Below are 18357 nucleotides of genomic sequence, written 5' to 3'. Positions count from 1 at the left end.
AACATCACATTATATGTGTTTAAAAAATTTTTTTTTTTTTTTAATTGTATTTTACTGCTTGTGTTTTTTTTAGCTGTCTCCTAGGTTCTCCAATGGGCTTTTTTTTCTTCATTAGTGCAAACGTAATTTCTTGGATACATGAGGTGACAATCTCTTCTTTAGCTAACTATTATGTTGTGATTCTGCTACACACACACCTTGTTTTTGTTGCTAATTTATGTAATACATTAATGGTAAAAATATTCATAATTTTCAGCACCATGAATTAATTTTTTGGAGTAACAAAAATGGTCTGATTGATGCAAAATATAAAGCACTGTGAGTGTTATTTACTAAAGGAAAATACACTTTACACTACAAGTGCACTGCAAAAGTACAAGTGAAAGTGCACTTATAGTTGCCTTTAGGAAATAACCCCCATTGTCACTGTAAACACCAACTTAAGCAAAAAACTAGTAGAGTAGAACATTTTTTGCTCTGTGCACATTCACATGTGCGTTTAGAAAAGTGTTTTTGAACAAACCAACATATTTTTGGAATACATTTTTTTTTTTTTTGGACGGTAGAAATATAATTTTTTTTGTAAACAGGCATACTTTTTAAAACATAATACAATACACAACTCAGGAACTTATAAAGTTCAACTTTGATAAATTGAAGGCAATATCAGACATTAGTATGTCTAAAATGTGTTGATATCTGATGGGGTTATGTCACCCCTGTGAAAGCCAAATTTTGAAGATGCACACAAATTGGGAGTCAAAATGGGGATTTCTCTCCTGATCCCATGCCTAGGGTCAACATGTGCTAGCTCCCATCAGGGGGGATCAATGGACGTGTTTCCGGGGTGCAACTTTAGTTGCGAGGAAAGGGTTGCACCCACAAAACACGTACATTGATAGCCCATGATGGCAGATAGCACATGTTGACATGCTGTGGGCATTTTCAAAATTTGGCTTTCAACATTTTTTTGAAAAGTTAGAAAAAAACAATTACAAAAATGTTGGTGTGTTTTAGATTCTGTCTAAAACATCAATTATGTTTTTGAGTCTTTTTTCCACATCATTGTTGATCTTCTGTAAATCATGATTGCACACCATGATCTCCCCAATAAAGACGTGTGCACTTGCACTTGTGAAATGTGTTTCTTCTTCCACAACATCCACATCACCTAAAACACACCATGTATTATAAATATGCAGGCATACATCTATTACCTGAAGCTGTGGTTTCAGACACTCACCTGTTGTGGTCACTATTACTTCATAAACCTCTCCTTCCTCCACATCCTGAGGTTGTGGTTTTGTTATTTCCCCATCTTTAGGAGGTTGTGGGTCCCTGGTGTCCTCTGATGTCCCGATTATTTTCTCCCCTATGTGAATAAAAAAAGGTATACTTAGCATCCAGATATTTGACAGCAGAAATAGTAATATGAAACATTGCTTGGAAGTGTCGTACAATTGTCTATTTTGGCAGAGTTCCAAGCTGAAGACTTGATTTTTTCCCTTTCTTAAAGCTGGAATACTTACCTGTTTTGTGCAAGTTTCACACATGTAGAGACCCCTAGTATCCATTGGAGCACCTGTGTAGGATCCCGTAAAAAGTTTGTTCTGATGTCCCACACTCGTGCTCCTGCATCCAGATGTATAAACAGCTGCTGAGTGTCCTCTCCTTACTGAATCAAGTTTGCATTTCATTTTAGTTACAAACCCATCTAGACAACAATGTACTAAACGTCTTTTAATCCAAATAGGCATGAACAAATGTAGTTAACCTGCATCTGCCAAAAAACATTGTATTAGTGGGCGAACGAACGATGTTTACTATGAACGATTACTGCATTCACGAACCTGAAACTTGCCGTTTTAAACTGTACAGAAAAGCACATGGAGCAGCACAAACATAATAATAATAATAATAGGAACACATGACAAATACTTACTTTTTCTCTCTTGATTCTTCTGTACTGATCGTGCTCCCTCAATTTGAGGTCTGGTCACCATTTGCTCAGTTGATCCTTGGATCGCCATACCACAAAATTCCTGTGCAGACTTTTCACAACTTTAGTCATGATCTTGGCCTTTCTGACATTTGGGTTTGGGTAAGGTCCATGCTTCCCATCATAGTTGGCCCTCTTCGAGATGTCCTTCACCATCTCTGCCATCTCTACGAAGGACATATTAGAGACCTTAAATCTTCTCCGGGATCAGACGTTCGTGGCTGTCTTCATGCACTTGTTCTTTCTCCGACCATGTGCTCTCCCACTGCACCAAAAGAGAAGGGGAGGGGAATATACAATAAAGAAGCTCAGGGGCGGGTGGAGTTTCATGCATACGCAGTGTATATAAAGCGTAATATGCGTACGTTGTACGTATGATCTGTGAGCGGAGGACAGAGTAGCGGAAGCACCGATTGTTCTAACGAAGGTACAATTTTAACTTGGGGCATCGGTGGTCTATACTGCTTATAGATTGAGGCCTATATTACGACAAGATTATGAGAGATTAGCCTGACATCAGGTTTTGTCTTGTGTTGTGTCTTGCAGATAAAATGGATCGATTCAACTATCATGATTTCCTCCCCCAATTCATTGATTTGTACAGAGAGCTGCCCTGTCTGTAGCAGACAAAACACCCCTTTTATACAAATCGACTAAAGAGGAAGCCAGCACAGGATAAATTGCTGGAATTTGTGAAACCGCAGATCCCCAGGGCAGACATTAACTATTTGAAGTGCAAAATTGGTGGCCTGAGGAGCACTTAAAATAGGGAGCGCAAGAAGGTCCAGCATTCCCAGAGATCAGGAGCAGCAGCAGATGACATTTATGTCTCCAGTGAGTCCTGTGGTACTACGACTGAAATCATGCCATCACTCTCAACCCTTCCTTCCACTCTTCCTTCCACCCCAGCTGAGGCTTCCGACGTCCAACCTGGGCCTTCCACCCAGGAAGAAGATGTGGAGGAGCCAAGCTAGAGTCAGGTATAGCATTATTCAACATATTTTTCAAAATTGTGTGTGATTGATAAACAATAAACTAAAACTATGTCCCTTTTTCATACACAGGAAATCCTCAGCCAGGAGGAGGCTGTAAAAAGTGGCAGCCAGGAGGTGGCAGAGGAAAGTGGCAGGCAGGAGGTGGTGGGGGTAAGTGGCAGCCTGGAGGTGGAGGGGGGTAAGTGGCAGCCAGGAGGTGGCGGGGGTAAGTGGCAACCAAGAGGTGGCCGGGCTCACTAGTCTGACCGAATCCCAGGTCCCTCCCCTCCGCCTTCAACAAAAACGGCCCAGGAAGGGGAGTAATGTAGAGGAGTTAGTACTTCGGTTAATTCTGCAGGCTTCGGTGGCCCTCAGAACCTCCCCCCCCAGTCTTCTTGACGCCTATGGAGAAATGGAGGTGGGTCAACGCCTCTTTTGTGAGGAAGTGATATATATGGCCCTAAATAAGGGGTTGAGGTGCGAACTTACAAGCAAAACCCACCTGTGTGAGTTGGACCATCCTCCTCCTCCTCCTGCCACAACTCCAACACCAGAGCCACAGCTTGGAAGCAAACGTGGAAGGAAGACAAGAGAGTGATGGCCTGGGTACGGTCTGGTCTGGCAAAAGACGCAGGCTGTTGTAAGGCCACAGCCTGGAGACATATGTATATGTATATACCTGCTGTTGTTCCTGTTCACTGAGATTGTGCTTCCATATTAAATGGACTCCTCAGGCTCCCAATTTTGCCTGTCAAATAAATGATGTGTGCCCTTGGGTACAAAGACTTCATTAATTTCACCAGTTTATCCAGCTTTGCCTTCCTCTTTATTTTGTTATGCCCCCCAATAAATGTTTTTTTTTCTTAAATCATTGGCTATGTGTTATATGTGTTATAATTAAAAAAGGACAGCTTGTTTGAGTAGGCAGGTACATTTCAAAAATACAATGTCAAATTAACAAGGGACACCAACACCAACCAATCTCTTTGAGGTTAAAAAAATACAAGATAATAATGGTGTTGTGGTAACTTGACACACAAAACGAGAAAAAATATTATGGAGATCACTAGGAAAAAATTTAAAACAGGAGATCTTGATTTAAAAAAAAAAAAAGGAGATCACTATAAACAAAAATTATAAACATTATTCTGGAGATCTGGCGAAAAAATAAAAAAAGATTATTCATGAGATAGAAGAAATAATAAGAAATCAGTTTGCCGGAACTCTGTGAATATCAGCAGCAAAACAGTTTCATAATTCTAGCATTATAAAGAAGAAGAGAATGTGCTGCATTGAATGATTTCAAAATTTGAAGTGTGACGAATGTGCTATCTCCATTACGAATGCTAGTTTTACCAGAACGAGCGCTTCCATCTCATACTTGATTCAGTGCATGTGTGGAATGTTGTGCGTCGGAATTGTGTACACACACGCTCGGAATTTACGACAACGGATTTTGTTGTCTGAAAATTTGAGAATCATCTCTCAAATATTTGTTGTCGGAAATTCCGAAAAAAAATTCCGATGGAGCCTACACATGTTCAGAATTTCTGGCAACAAGCCCCCATCAAACATTTGTTGTCGGAATTTCCGGCCATGTGTACGCGGCATATGAGTTTCACTTTTTGAATTAAAATTAAACTTTAAGATGATATTCAAATTTTTTGAGACTCACAGCATAAACTCAACAAGGCGTCGGAAACATTCCTCAGACATTTTCATCCATATTGACATGATAGCATCACGCAGTTGCTGCACATCCATGATACAAATCTGCCGTTCTACCATATCCCAAAAGGTGCTCTATTGGATTGAATCTGGTGACTGTGGAGGTCATTGGAGCATAGTGAACTCGTTGTCATGTTCAAGAAACCAGTTTGAGATGATTTGAGCTTTGTGACATGGTGTATTTACTTTCTGGAAGTAGCCATCAGTAGATGGGTACACTGTAGTCAAAAGGATGGACATGGTCAGCAACAATACTCAGGAAGGCCATGGCATATAAACGATGCTCAACTGGTGTCAAGGGGCTCAAATTGTAGCAAGAAAATATCCCCTACACCATTACACCACCAGTCTGAACCATTGATACAAGGCAGGATGGACCCATGCTTTCAGGTTTATGCCAAATTCTGAACCTACCATCTGAATGTCGCAGCTGAAAGCGAGACCAGGCAATATTTTCCGTTGTCCAATTCTGGTGAGCCTGTGCAAATTGTAGACTCAGGTTTCCTGTTTTTAGCTGACAGAAGTAGTACCTGGTGTGGTCTTCTGCTGCTGTAGCCCATCCACTTCAAGGTTCAATGTGTACATTCAGAGATGTATTCTGTATACCTTGGTTGTAACAAGTGGCTCTTTGAGTTGTCTGCCCATCAACAAGACATTTTCGTCCAAACAACTGCCACTCACTGGATATTTCCTCTTTTTCTGACCACTCTCTGTAAACCCTAGAGATGGTTGTGTGTGAAAATCCCAGCAGATCAGCAGTTTTTGAAATACTCAGCACTTCTGGCACCAACAACCATGCCATGTTCAAAGTCACTTAAATATAATTTCTTCCCCATTCTGATGCTCGGTTTGAACTTCGGCAAGTTGTCTTCACCACTTCTAGATGCCTAAATGGATTGAGTTGACACCAAGCAATTGAATAGGCGTACCCAATAAAGTGGCCAGTGAGTGTATGTGTGTATAATTATATATATATAGTGATGGCCGAACGGTTCGCCCGGCGGTCGTTTCGCGGCGAATTTCCGACATTCGCGGTCCGCACGTTCGAACGCCTTTTTCCGTCGTTCGCCGCGGCGGACTTACGTGTTTAATGTATACAAGAACTTTAACCTTTGGTGACATGTTTATCATGTGATACAGGACAGCCAATTGAGACATGACAGCACATGGACACTTGTACATTCCCCCTAACCTATAAATACACCCGATCCGGTGGCCATTTTACATTCTTTCTTCTGTTAAGATAGGGACAGGTTCCTGTGTGGAGTAGGGAGAGATAAACCACTAGCTATTTGGTACACAAAAGTTCTTTTCAGGACTGGTATAGGTGTTAGGTGTTGATAGGTTTGCTGTGCTGCTGATTCTTGCAGCAGCCTGAGTGTCTTTTGTTAGTTTAGAGAAAGGGAAAGGACGGTGTATGCTACAGGGACAGCCAGATTAGTCTTTCATCATCATCATCATCATCATCATCATTAGCTGTTACTATCAAGGTCCACAAAAGAGCTGTTCCAGTAACCACTAATCGTTCTCTTTTTTTGCCAATTTGTATAGGGACAGGAAGGAAGCAGTGTTGTCAGGCAGTGAGGGTAATTTTAAAGACTTGCTGTTATTATTAGTTCCACAAAGGTTCTTTTCAGGACTGGTATCAGTGGTACAGTAATAGGCTTGTACATGTATAATATTCTTTCTTCCAAATATAGAAAGGATATTATACTTGACTGCTGCCCTTCTGCTGCAGTCTGCTAAACATTCACAACTCACTTGTTCCACAAAAGTTCTTATAAGGACTGGTAACTTGGTATAGGGTGCTACGGTACATAGGCTTGAGTGCGGTACAGTCTGCTGTTCTGTAAGGACCGCTATCGGTCCACAATAGATAGGGTTGACGTGCACCACTGCTGACCGCTGCCCTATACTGCAGCAGTCCTTCAGCGGTATAGGGACTGACGTACAGTCTGCTAATCACTAACACACAACCTGCTTGTTCCACAAAAGTTCTTATAAGGACTGGTAACTTGGTATAGGGTGCTACGGTACATAGGCTTGAGTGCGGTACAGTCTGCTGTTCTGTAAGGACCGCTATCGGTCCACAATAGATAGGGTTGACGTGCACCACTGCTGACCGCTGCCCTATACTGCAGCAGTCCTTCAGCGGTATAGGGACTGACGTACAGTCTGCTAAACACTAATACACAACCTGCTTGGTCCACAAAAGTTCTTATAAGGACTGGTAACTTGGTATAGGGTGCTACGGTACATAGGCTTGAGTGCGGTACAGTCTGCTGTTCTGTAAGGACCGCTATCGGTCCACAATAGATAGGGTTGACGTGCACCACTGCTGACCGCTGCCCTATACTGCAGCAGTCCTTCAGCGGTATAGGGACTGACGTACAGTCTGCTAAACACTAATACACAACCTGCTTGGTCCACAAAAGTTCTTATAAGGACTGGTAACTTGGTATAGGGTGCTACGGTACATAGGCTTGAGTGCGGTACAGTCTGCTGTTCTGTAAGGACCGCTATCGGTCCACAATAGATAGGGTTGACGTGCACCACTGCTGACCGCTCACCTATACTGCAGCAGTCCTTCAGCGGTATAGGGACTGACGTACAGTCTGCTAATCACTAACACACAACCTGCTTGTTCCACAAAAGTTCTTATAAGGACTGGTAACTTGGTATAGGGTGCTACGGTACATAGGCTTGAGTGCGGTACAGTCTGCTGTTCTGTAAGGACCGCTATCGGTCCACAATAGATAGGGTTGACGTGCACCACTGCTGACCGCTGCCCTATACTGCAGCAGTCCTTCAGCGGTATAGGGACTGACGTACAGTCTGCTAATCACTAACACACAACCTGCTTGTTCCACAAAAGTTCTTATAAGGACTGGTAACTTGGTATAGGGTGCTACGGTACATAGGCTTGAGTGCGGTACAGTCTGCTGTTCTGTAAGGACCGCTATCGGTCCACAATAGATAGGGTTGACGTGCACCACTGCTGACCGCTGCCCTATACTGCAGCAGTCCTTCAGCGGTATAGGGACTGACGTACAGTCTGCTAAACACTAATACACAACCTGCTTGGTCCACAAAAGTTCTTATAAGGACTGGTAACTTGGTATAGGGTGCTACGGTACATAGGCTTGAGTGCGGTACAGTCTGCTGTTCTGTAAGGACCGCTATCGGTCCACAATAGATAGGGTTGACGTGCACCACTGCTGACCGCTGCCCTATACTGCAGCAGTCCTTCAGCGGTATAGGGACTGACGTACAGTCTGCTAATCACTAACACACAACCTGCTTGTTCCACAAAAGTTCTTATAAGGACTGGTAACTTGGTATAGGGTGCTACGGTACATAGGCTTGAGTGCGGTACAGTCTGCTGTTCTGTAAGGACCGCTATCGGTCCACAATAGATAGGGTTGACGTGCACCACTGCTGACCGCTGCCCTATACTGCAGCAGTCCTTCAGCGGTATAGGGACTGACGTACAGTCTGCTAAACACTAATACACAACCTGCTTGGTCCACAAAAGTTCTTATAAGGACTGGTAACTTGGTATAGGGTGCTACGGTACATAGGCTTGAGTGCGGTACAGTCTGCTGTTCTGTAAGGACCGCTATCGGTCCACAATAGATAGGGTTGACGTGCACCACTGCTGACCGCTGCCCTATACTGCAGCAGTCCTTCAGCGGTATAGGGACTGACGTACAGTCTGCTAAACACTAATACACAACCTGCTTGGTCCACAAAAGTTCTTATAAGGACTGGTAACTTGGTATAGGGTGCTACGGTACATAGGCTTGAGTGCGGTACAGTCTGCTGTTCTGTAAGGACCGCTATCGGTCCACAATAGATAGGGTTGACGTGCACCACTGCTGACCGCTCACCTATACTGCAGCAGTCCTTCAGCGGTATAGGGACTGACGTACAGTCTGCTAATCACTAACACACAACCTGCTTGTTCCACAAAAGTTCTTATAAGGACTGGTAACTTGGTATAGGGTGCTACGGTACATAGGCTTGAGTGCGGTACAGTCTGCTGTTCTGTAAGGACCGCTATCGGTCCACAATAGATAGGGTTGACGTGCACCACTGCTGACCGCTGCCCTATACTGCAGCAGTCCTTCAGCGGTATAGGGACTGACGTACAGTCTGCTAATCACTAACACACAACCTGCTTGTTCCACAAAAGTTCTTATAAGGACTGGTAACTTGGTATAGGGTGCTACGGTACATAGGCTTGAGTGCGGTACAGTCTGCTGTTCTGTAAGGACCGCTATCGGTCCACAATAGATAGGGTTGACGTGCACCACTGCTGACCGCTGCCCTATACTGCAGCAGTCCTTCAGCGGTATAGGGACTGACGTACAGTCTGCTAAACACTAATACACAACCTGCTTGGTCCACAAAAGTTCTTATAAGGACTGGTAACTTGGTATAGGGTGCTACGGTACATAGGCTTGAGTGCGGTACAGTCTGCTGTTCTGTAAGGACCGCTATCGGTCCACAATAGATAGGGTTGACGTGCACCACTGCTGACCGCTCACCTATACTGCAGCAGTCCTTCAGCGGTATAGGGACTGACGTACAGTCTGCTAAACACTAATACACAACCTGCTTGTTCCACAAAAGTTCTTATAAGGACTGGTAACTTGGTATAGGGTGCTACGGTACATAGGCTTGAGTGCGGTACAGTCTGCTGTTCTGTAAGGACCGCTATCGGTCCACAATAGATAGGGTTGACGTGCACCACTGCTGACCGCTGCCCTATACTGCAGCAGTCCTTCAGCGGTATAGGGACTGACGTACAGTCTGCTAAACACTAATACACAACCTGCTTGGTCCACAAAAGTTCTTATAAGGACTGGTAACTTGGTATAGGGTGCTACGGTACATAGGCTTGAGTGCGGTACAGTCTGCTGTTCTGTAAGGACCGCTATCGGTCCACAATAGATAGGGTTGACGTGCACCACTGCTGACCGCTCACCTATACTGCAGCAGTCCTTCAGCGGTATAGGGACTAAGAGTTTTGTCACAGGGTCATTTAAAAAATGACATGCAGAGGAAGAGGCAGGCCCTTCCGCAGGGGTGGTAGGGGTAGGGCAGGAGCAACAGGCTTGAGCCAAAGTGGGAAGTTGCAGAAGGTGCGTTCAATTACTTTAAAGGATGCACCAGACTTGGTTGAGTGGCTCGCTCAGCCTTACTCTTCTGCACCCTCCTCATCCTCTCGATCTGCACCCTCTTCTTCACTCTCTGCTATGTGCACCCCCAAAGACACTACCACCAACAACACGACCACCACCACCACCACCACATACCTTCCGCTTGAGTCACTGGAATTATTTTCCGATCCATATCAAGAGGACATTTCTGATGCGCAGCCACTCTTGGTATTGGATCAGGAAGAGGAGGTAGCAACAAGCGCTACTCAGCAGTCTGACGCCAGTACCCAGATCAGCCCAAGGAGGAGGTTGGTCCCCGGTGTTGCTGCCTACTCCGAGATCTCTACTTATAGCGGTGGGGAAGGTGACGTTGATGATGACGTGTCTAGTGATGTCACGTGGGTGCCCACAAGAGAGGAAGAGGAGGGGAGTTCAGAGGGAGATATGGACCAGCAGATAGGGAGGAGAAGCAGCAATGACTTACATTGCACAGCAGGGACAAAGCAGACTGCAAATGTATCAGGAGCGAGTCATCGACCATGTACGGTCACATCTGGCGCTCCCAGGACACCGGCACATGGCTCCGCAGTGTGGGCTTTTTTTAACGTGTCCGCTGCTGACAATAGCGTTGCCATCTGCAATCTTTGCAGTCAACGCGTTAGTCGCGGTAAGCCCAATACTCACCTAGGGACGACCGCCTTAAGAAGGCACATGAGCAGCCATCACCGAGCCCAGTGGGAGCAACGGAACACACAAAGCCACACTGCAGGCTCTCACCGTCCAGCCTCGTCTTCTACTTCTCCTTCTCCTCTCTCCTCACAATTGTCCTCCACTCCACCTTCCATCACGCCAAGCTCACATTTTTCTGCAAAAAGGCAGGCTTCCGTGGGCCTAATGTTTGAGCGTAAAAAAATGATGATGCCGGATAACCCTCTTGCCCAACGGTTGGCGGCTGGCTTGTCAGAACTCATAGCCCGCCAACTACTGCCATATAAACTGGTGGACTCGGAGGCCTTTCGCAAATTTGTGGCCATTGGAACACCACAATGGAAGGTCCCAGGAAGGAAGTATTTCTCAGAGAAGGGCATCCCAGAGCTATATGGCCATGTTCAGCGGCAAGTGAATGTATCTCTGGCACACAGTGTCGGTGCCAAGATACATCTGACCACAGACACGTGGTCTAGCAAACACGGGCAGGGAAGGTATATCAGTTTTACTGCCCACTGGGTGAACCTTCTGACGGCCGTCAAGCATGTAACCCGTGGCACCCGTGTAGATTTGGTTTTACCGCCACGGATTGCATGCAGGCCTGACTCTTCTTCTCCTCCTCCTACTCCATCCTCCTCCCTCTCCTCCTCAGCTGCCTCCTCCTTTTCCGCTGCTAGCGTCTCTTCCACTGCACCGCCCAAGCTCCCCAGAACCTATTCCACATGCCAGGTGAGACGTTGCCATGCCGTGCTGCGTCTGTTGTGCCTGGAAGCAAAGAGCCACACTGGCCCGGCACTCCTTTCAGCTTTGCGTTCACAGGCAGATGAGTGGCTAACACCGCTCAATTTGACAGTTGGTAAAGTGGTGTGTGACAACGGTGCCAATCTGCTTAGCGCATTGAAACAGGGCAAAATCACGCACGTGCCGTGCATGGCACACGTCTTAAACTTGGTCGTGCAGCGATTCCTTGTCAAATACCCTGGGGTCCAGGACATCTTGCGGCAGGCAAGGAAAATCTCGGCCCATTTCAGAAGATCTTACACGGCCATGGCTCGCCTTGCTGACATTCAGCGGCGACACCATCTGCCGGTCAGACGTCTTATTTGCGATTGCCCGACGCGATGGAACTCAACCTTCTATATGCTTGATAGGCTGCTCCAGCAGAAACGTGCAGTTAACGTCTACCTGTATGAACTCTGCGAAAGAAACGGTTCTGGGGAGCTGGGTTTTTTTTCACCGCGCCAGTGGCTGCTCATGCGCGACACATGCAGACTTCTGCGGCCATTTGAGGAGATCACCAAACTGGTCAGTCGCAGCCATGGCGCCATCAGTGACATGGTACCTTATGCCTTCTTTCTGGAGCGTGCATTGCGTCGTGTCATTGATCAGGCTGTGGAGGAGCAGGAGCGGGAAGATGAGGAAGTCGCAATGCTGGATGAATTCCCAGGGGGGGCTACTCTATCTGAGACAAGTCAACAACAGGAGTCTGATGAGGAGTCAGAGGAGGATGGTGCCGGGGCGGATGAGCAGGAGCAAGAAGAGCATGCTTTAAACCTTTCTGGGATCCCTGTTGTGCGAGGATGGGGAGAGGAGAATGAAGAGGACGACATTATCCTGGATGATGAGCAGGAGCCAGGCCACCACACCGCTTCCACTTTAGTGCAAATGGGGGCCTTCATGCTCCAGTGTTTTAATAGGGACCCCCGTATAAAAAGCATGAGGGTCAAGGACCAGTACTGGGTGGCAACGTACTTAGACCCCCGGTACAAACACAAAATGGCGGAAATGTTACCGCCGTCGCAGAGGGCTGTCAGAATGCAGCACTTCCAGGCCTTGCTTCGAGAAATGCTGCATTCTGCTTTTGCGTGCGCTGGCAGAGGAGCAATTCCCACTCCCAGAGAAGGATTTGCGGGTACCAATCCAACAGCGCCTGCAAGAAGAGGCCGGTTTGAAGATGTGTTGGTGACTTCGGATATGAGGTCATTCTTTCAGCCGACCCATCGACAGGTGTCATCCGGATCCAGCATCAGGGAACGCCTAGACCGTCAGGTGTCCGACTACATTGGGTTAACGGCCGATGTGGACGCTCTGAGGAGTGATGAACCCCTAGACTACTGGGTGGGCAGGCTTGACCTCTGGCCAGAGCTTGCCCAATTTGCAATCGAACTGTTGGCTTGCCCCTCATCCAGTGTCCTGTCCGAAAGGACGTTCAGCGCAGCAGGGGGGATTGTGACCGATAAGCGTACTCGCCTAGCTCACCACAGTGTTAACTACCTCACATTTCTAAAAATGAATGAGGCATGGATCTCGGAGGAATTCAACACATGTGACCAGTAGACCATGTATATGTCTATAAACTATTTTTTTAATCAAGCACACAGACCTTCTTAATTCATTTGGCTCACTTCCTTGACCCAAAAAAGCACACCGTACTATATGCCCCTACCCTCCTCTTTGAAGAGGTTGAGCGGTGTCATATTTCTACTGGGGCTGCTTATGATATCCCTGTGCTGTGCTGACTTCCTCCTGGGGGTTCTTATTATGAAGGGATCACACTATCCCTGTGCTGTGCTGACTTCCTCCTGGGGGTTCTTATTATGAGGGGATCACACCATCCCTGTGCTGTGCTGACTTCCTCCTGGGGCTGCTTACGGTGCTGCTGTCAGTGCTGTATGTCACGGTGCTGCTGTCAGCGCTGTATGTCACGGTGCTGCTGTCAGCGCTGTATGTCACGGTGCTGCTGTCAGCGCTGTATGTCACGGTGCTGCTGTCAGCGCTGTATGTCACGGTGCTGCTGTCAGCGCTGTATGTCACGGTGCTGCTGTCAGCGCTGTATGTCACGGTGCTGCTGTCAGCGCTGTATGTCACGGTGCTGCTGTCAGCGCTGTATGTCACGGTGCTGCTGTCAGCGCTGTATGTCACGGTGCTGCTGTCAGCGCTGTATGTCACGGTGCTGCTGTCAGTGCTCTGTATTACGGTGCTGCTGTCAGATGCCTCTATCACGGTGCATGTGTCATTCCGGTATGTCACGCTGCTGGTGATCATCTCCTGCACCCTCTTCTTTGCCTACCCTGGTCCCTGACCTTCCCTCTCCTCCATTGCCTTCATTAGCTCCATAGTCCTGAATTGTTAGAACAATTTCCCAAATAAAATAAAAATGCTTGTAGTTATCGATCCCAAATTCACCTCATACATGTATTATGTCATTGTCCAGATGGTGGGACTACGTTTTACCCCCTAATAATTACCACGTGGCCGCAAATTCGACATGAAGGTTTGCAAAGTTCGCCTCCCATTGAAGTCAATGGGGCCCGCGGCGAACGGTCGGTTTCGCGAACGTTTGGGTCCGTTCGCATTTCGCGTTCGCGAAACGTCCCGTCGGAAGTTCGTCCATCACTATATATATATATATATATATATATATATATATATATATATATATTTTTTTTTTTTTTTTTTTCAAAAAAAATTCCTTTCTGATCCCCCAAGAGGTAATCAGATTTTCTCTGGATCAACTTTACCTATGCATGTTAGTACCCAATTATATTATGTACATTTAGGAAAGTATCCAGGCCTTTCTTAAAAAACAGCAACACACATAGCTAGAAAACCCCCATATACACTATCCAATTGATAACCACAGTTGATCCAGGGGGAGGAAAATAAACAATAAAGCATGACCAAATTTGCCCCAGTGGGGGAAAATAAATCCTTCCTTATCCCACAAGAAGCAATTGGATATTCCCTGGATCAACTTACCTTCAAATATTAGTATCCAGTTATATTAAGTGCAATTTGTCTCCTGCAGTATGTCCGCAGTCTCTGATTTTCTCCTGCAGTATGTCTGCAGTCTCTGATTGTTTCCTGCAGTATGTCCACAGTCTTTAATTGTCTCCTGCAATGTGTCTGCAGTCTCTGATTGTCTCCTGCAGTATGTCCACAGTCTCTGATTGTCTCCTGAAGTATGTCCCCAGTCTCTGATTGTCTCCTGCAGTATGTCTGCACTCTCTGGTAATCTCCTGCAGTATGTCCGCAGTCTCTGGTAATCTCCTGCAGTATGTCTGCAATCTCTGATTGTCTTCTGCAGTATGTCCGCAGTCTCTGGTTGTCTCCTGCAGTATGTCCCCAGTCTCTAGTAATCTCCTGCAGTATGTCCACAGTCTCTGGTAATCTCCTGCAGTATGTCGGCAGTGTCTCTGATTGTCTCCTGCAGTATGTTCACAGACTCTGGTAATCTCCTGCAGTATGTCCGCAGTCTCTGGTAATCTCCTGCAGTATGCCCGCAGTCGCTGGTAATCTCCTGCAGTATGTCCGCAGTCTCTGGTATTCTCCTGCAGTAGGTCCGCAGTCTCTGAACCTCTCCTGTAGTATGTGTATTAATGTGCCCCTTTAGTTGCTCAATTTGTTAGGATTGCTCCATTGCTCAGTGAGAGGTAATGATATGCATTAACCTGTAGCAACCAATCAGCGAACAATAGTGATCTGCTTTAATCTCTAGCAGCCAATCAGTAAGCGGTAATGATATGCCTTAACCTCTAGCAACGAATTGGCAAGCAGAAATTATGTGTTGTAACCTCTAGCAACCAGCCAGTGAGCAGTAAGGCTAAGCTGTAACCTCTGGCAAACAATTGCCTCAGAATGGAGGGGGGCCCAAGAAAATGTTTGCCCAGAGCCCAATCAAAATTAAAGATGGCCCTGACTATTCCCGTCATTAATGAGTCCCTAAAAATGAGATACAATGGCTTTGAAATTACAGAGCTCAATTCTTTTAGGATCCGTGGGTGGATGCCATCAGGTCCAGGTGCTTTATCCACCTTTATTCTGTCTAAATATTTCTGGACCATATCACCTTTGAACCATTGTAGATCATTCGGGGCAGTGTCAATACCACCCCCATTATGGGTGGTATTGACAAAGCCCCGAATGATTCACAATGGCTCAAAAGCTGGCTTCATCATGTCATACCATCAGGGAGGCATGCGATTGGCCAGAGCATAGTCGACTTCCACATGAGAAGTCACAAACATCCTTTGTGTCAAGCAAGATGCTCCTCTGCACTGTGGTAAATAGGATAATCACTTACCTTCCGATCTCTCACTCCACGCTCAGTAGCAGTATCATGCATATAATAAAATGCAAATAATGTTTCCCATAATGTAGAACCGATTAATACTTTTAGTTGAAGCAATAGGAGGCCCGAAATTAAATACTAGTCCTCTAAAGAGTGAACCTAACAACAGCCAATGATGTCTAAACAGCTGGCAACAAAAGTGAGTACACTCCCAAGTGAAAATGTCCAAATTGACCACCATTTTCCAACAATGCTTTAACCCTCTTGGGCATGGAGTTCACCAGAGCTTCACAGGTTTCCACTGGAGTACTCTTCCACTCCTCCATGACGACATCCCAGAGCTTGCGCTCCTCCACCTTCCCTTTGAAGATGTCCCACAGATGCCCAATAGGTCTGGTCTATTTTGCTTCGTTAAAAAAAAAATGCATTAGTCCGAAAATCCAAAATAATTAAGGTCGAATCTGTCATTGAAGGCATATGGTGTCTGTCGAATGTTCTAAGAAGATTCGACGGAGCAGCTAAACTGTACGATTCTGCAATTGTATAGTTCCGCCTACATGCTATAGTAGGATTCTAATGTTGTATGACACTAGTAATAATTATATTTATTAATTATTACTAGTCAATCAACATTAGAATTATTCTATAGCCTATGGGCGGAGCATTTGACCATCAATGTCTGCTCGCTAAGAATCTTTTCTCTCTATGTCGAATATTCTTGGACTAATAGAGTTAGGTTAGGAAAATTGGACCTTTTTTGCTATTGTCTCTATAACATCAAATCTTTTCTCTCTATGTAGAATAATCTTAAACATAATAGTGCTAAGGTTAGGCACATTCGACCACAGGTTCGATGAACACAGATTGCTATTGTCAGCGTCATGTCGAATCTCCTACCTATATCGAACTGTTGTCGCAATGAAAACTAAAATAAAGCATTTGTTTATGTCGGATCTTTCGGTTTTCGGATTCTGCCTGTTCGTTATCCTTTGTTAAAACGATAACAAAAATACCCGAAATTTGGACGAAAATTCATTTGGATGAAAATGAATGTCTACTGCAGCCCAGTCTCTGCAGAGAGGGGGATCATGCTGTGCTTCAGTATGTCACAGTACATGTTGGCATTCATGGTTTCCTCAATGAACTCTAGCTCACCAGTGCCTGCAGCACTCATGCAGCCCCAGATCATGACACTCCTACCACTATGCTTGACTGTAGGCAAGACACACTTGTCTTTGTACTCCTCACCTGGTTGCCACCCCACATGTTTGACACCATCTGAACCAAATCAGTTTATCTTGGTCTCATCAGACCACAGGACATGGTTCCAGTGATCCATGTCCTTAGTCTGTTTGTTTTCAGCAAACTGTTTGCGGCTTTCTTGTGCATTATCTTTAGAAGAGGCTTCTGGAACAACAGCCATGCAGACCAATTTGATGCAGTGTGCAGTGTATGGTCTGAGCACTGGCAGGCTGACCCCCCACACCTTCAACCCCTGCAGCAATGCTGGCAGCACTCATAAGTCTATTTCCCAAAGACATTCTCTGGATATGATGCTGAGCACGTGCACTTGACTTATTTGGTCGACCGTGGCAAGGCCAGTTCTGAGTGGAACCTCTCCTGTTAAACTTCTAAATGGTCTTGGCCACTGTGCTGCAGCTCAGTTTTAGGGTCTTGGCAGTCTTCTCATTGTCAGGGCTGGGCTCAGCCCTTTCTTCTCTGAGCTGGCCGCTCAGATGACAGCTAATTGTCAGCTCCCATCTCTCCACAGTTACTCAGCTGTTGATGATATCCTGTTCATCAGTCCTGCCTACTTAAGCTGTCCAGTCCAGAGGAGCTCTGCCTTCGATCTCCTGCGGTCCTGTTTAAAGAATTGCTTTGCTGACATCCCTTTTGGCTTCAGATCCTGCTTGCTGTTTCTCTACATTGATCCCTGATTTTTGGCTTGGCTGACTATCCGTTCCGGTTAGTGAACTTTTTACTTTTTTTATTAAACAAGTGTGATTTAACTGTACTTCTGTCTTGGCCTGATTTCATGGTTTCTGACAGTAGTAGATTGTATGAACTGGATGCCCGCATGGATCAGTTCGCTATGGGGTTACAAACGCTGAGTCGCATGGCTCACCGGAATCTCCCACTGTGGCATCCCTGATACAGCCTATGTTGCAGGCCAACCCTACTGCTTCAGTCTCTGTGCAAGCACCCACATCAAGTATTACCTCTATAAGAGGTATGTCTGGTTCTGCTCTGCTTCTCCAGTGGTTTGGGGGTGATCCAGTCCAATGCAGAGGGTTTCTCAACCAGGTTAAGATTTACTTTGAGATGCTGCCACAGGCGTTTCCCACGGACAGAAGCAAAGTAGGTTTTGTGATATCTTTGTTTTCTGAGAGAGCCTTGGCCTGGAAAACCCTCCATGGGAGATGCAAAAACCTGTTGTCTTGAGCTACCCTGAGTTTGTGGCTTTGTTCAAAAGGGTATTTGACTTTACGGCAAGCTCTGCTTCTGCTGTCAAGTGCCTCATGTCCATCGAACAGAGTACGGAAACTGTTGCTGACTAAGCCATTGAATTCCGTACTCTGGCAGCTGAGGTTGTGTGGAATAATGAGGCCCTCGTGGCTGCTTTTTCTCATGGCCTCTCGGATACCATCAAGGATGAGATAGCAGCCCGAGATATACCCACTGAGCTGGAGAAGTTGCTCACGCTTGCCATAC

At 45.9% G+C, this 18357-nt stretch overlaps 1 protein-coding gene across 4 annotated transcripts in view; it reads right to left on the bottom strand.

Moving 5' to 3' along the window:
* BLACAT1 (BLACAT1 overlapping LEMD1 locus) overlaps window positions 1–18357 on the bottom strand; it is a 207413-nt gene that overhangs the window by 101328 nt on the left and 87728 nt on the right. The window contains exons 2-3 of one of the 4 annotated variants that reach the window (XM_077481223.1): window positions 1943–2264; window positions 1244–1372 (exon numbers count right to left, since the gene is read on the bottom strand). The exons of the other annotated variants lie outside the window; for them this stretch is intronic. The gene's annotated coding sequence lies outside the window, so the exon portion shown is untranslated. The remainder of the gene's footprint in view (window positions 1–1243; window positions 1373–1942; window positions 2265–18357) is intronic. 4 annotated transcript variants of the gene reach the window in all.

This window comes from Lithobates pipiens, unplaced genomic scaffold (assembly GCF_037356315.1).
Source record: "Lithobates pipiens isolate NorthernLeopardFrog02 unplaced genomic scaffold, aLitPip1_a1.2 Scaffold_16, whole genome shotgun sequence".
Lineage (NCBI taxonomy): Eukaryota > Metazoa > Chordata > Amphibia > Anura > Ranidae > Lithobates > Lithobates pipiens.
Note: the sequence above shows the minus strand (reverse complement) of the source record. Positions and strands in the feature narration are given on the sequence as shown.